This window comes from Ovis canadensis, chromosome 1 (assembly GCF_042477335.2).
Source record: "Ovis canadensis isolate MfBH-ARS-UI-01 breed Bighorn chromosome 1, ARS-UI_OviCan_v2, whole genome shotgun sequence".
NCBI lineage: Eukaryota > Metazoa > Chordata > Mammalia > Artiodactyla > Bovidae > Ovis > Ovis canadensis.
Genome location: NC_091245.1, coordinates 132120416 through 132122876, shown reverse-complemented (window position 1 = coordinate 132122876; position 2461 = coordinate 132120416).

The window sequence follows — 2461 nt, the reverse complement described above, 5'->3', positions numbered from 1 at the left end:
CCCCATCTATTTCCCATGAAGTAATGGGACCAGATGCCATGATCTTCATTTTCTGAATGTTGAAATTTAAGTCAACTTTTTCACTCTCCTCTTTCACTTTCATCAAGAGGCTTTTTAGTTCCTCTTCACTTTCTGCCATAAGGGTGGTTTCATCTGCATATCTGAAGTTATTGATATTTCTCCCAGCAACCTTGATTCCAGCTTGTGCTTATTACAGCCCAGCATGTCTCATGATGTACTCTGCATATAAGATATATATAAGCAGGGTGACAATATACAGCCTTGACATGCTCCTTTTCCTATTTGGAACCAGTCTGTTGTTCCATGTCCAGTTCTAACTGGTGCTTCCTGACCTGCATATAGGTTTCTCAAGAGGCAGGTCAGGTGGTCTGGTATTCCCATCTCTTTCAGAATTTTCCACAGTTTATTGTGATTCACATAGTCGAAGGCCTTGGCATAGTCAAGAAAGCAGAAATAGATGTTTTTCTGGAACTCTCTTGCTTTTCAGTGATCCAGCAGATGTTTGCAATTTGATCTCTGGTTCTTCTGCCTTTTCTAAAACAGGCTTGAACATCTGGAAGTTCATGGTTCACGTATTGCTGAAGCCTGGCTTGGAGAATTTTTAGCATTACTTTACTAGAGTGTGAGATGGGTGCAGTTGTGCCATAGTTTGAGCATTCTTTGGCATCGCCTTTCTTTGGGACTGGAATGAAAACTGACCTTTTCCAGTCCTGTGGCCACTGCTGAGTTTTCCAAATTTGCTGGCATATTGAGTACAGCACTTTCACAGCATCATCTTTCAGGATTTGAAATAGCTCCACTGGAATTCCATCACCTCCACTAGCTTTGTTCATAGTGATGCTTTCTAAGGCCCACTTAACTGCACATTCAAGGATGTCTGTCTCTAGGTGAGTGATCCCACCGTCTTGATTATCTTGGTCATGAAGATCTTTTTTCATACAGTTCTTCTATGTATTCTTGCTACCTCTTCTTAATATCTTGTGCTTCTGTTAGGTCCATACCATTTCTGTTCTTTATCAAGCCCATCTTTGCATGAAATGTTCCCTTGGTATCGCTAATTTTCTTGAAGAAATATCTAGTCTTTCCCATTCTGTCGTTTTCCTCTATTTCTTTGCATTGATTGCTGAGGAGGGCTTTCTTATCTCTTCTTGCTATTCTTTGGAACTCTGCATTCAGATGCTTATATCTTTCCTTTTCTCCTTTGCTTTTTGCTTCTCTTTTCACAGCTATTTGTAAGGCCTCTGCAGACAGCCATTTGCTTTTTTGCATTTCTTTTTTCCATGGGGATGGTCTTGATCCCTGTCTCCTGTACAATGTCATGAACTTCTCTCTGTAGTTCATCAGGCACCCTGTCTATCAGATCTAGTCCCTTAAATCTATTTCTCACTTCCACTGTATAATCATAAGGGATTTGACTTAGGTCATACCTGAATGGTCTAGCGGTTTTCCCTACTTTCTTCAATTTAAGCCTGAATTTCACAATAAGGAGTTCATGATCTGAGCCGCAGTCATCTCCCAGTCTTGTTTTTGCTGACTGTATAGAGCTTCTCCATCTTTGGCCGCAAAGAATATAATCAATCTGATTTCGATGTTGACCATCTGGTGATGTTCATGTGTAGAGTCTTCTCTTGTCTTGTTAGAAGAGGATGTTTGCTATGACCAGTGCGTTCTCTTGGCAAAACTCTATTAGTCTTTGCCCTGCTTCATTCTGTATTCCAATGCCAAATTTGCCTGTTACTCCAGGTGTTTCTTGACTTCCTGCTTTTGCATTCCAGTCCCCTATAATGAAAAGGACATCTTTTTTGGGTGTTAGTTCTAGAAGGTCTTGTAAGTCTTCATAGAACCATTCAACTTCAGCTTCTTCAGCATTACTGGTTGGGGCATAACTTGGATTACCATGATATTGAATGGTTTGCCTTGGAAACGAACAGAGATCATTCTGTCGTTTTTGAGATTGCATCCAAGTACTGCATTTCAGACTCTTTTTTTGACAATGATGGCTACTCCATTCCTTCTAAGGGATTCCTACTCACAGTAGTAGATATAATGGTCATCTGAGTTAAATTCACCCATTCCAGTCCATTTTAGTTCGCTGATTCCTAGAATGTCGACATTCACTCTTGCCATTTCTTGTTTGACCACTTCCAATTTGCCTTGATACATGGATCTGACATTCCAAGTTCCTATGCAATATTGCTCTTTACAGCATTGGACCTTGCTTCTATTACCACTCACATCCACATCTGGGCATTGTTTTTGCTTTGGCTCCATCCCTTCATTCTTTCTGGAGTTATTTCTCCACTGATCTCCAGTAGCATATTGGGCACCTACCGAACTGGGGAGTTCTTTTTCAGTATCCTATCATTTTGCCTTTTCATACTGTTCATGGGGTTCTCAAGCAAGAATACTGAAGAGGTTTGCCACTCCCTTCTCCAGTGGA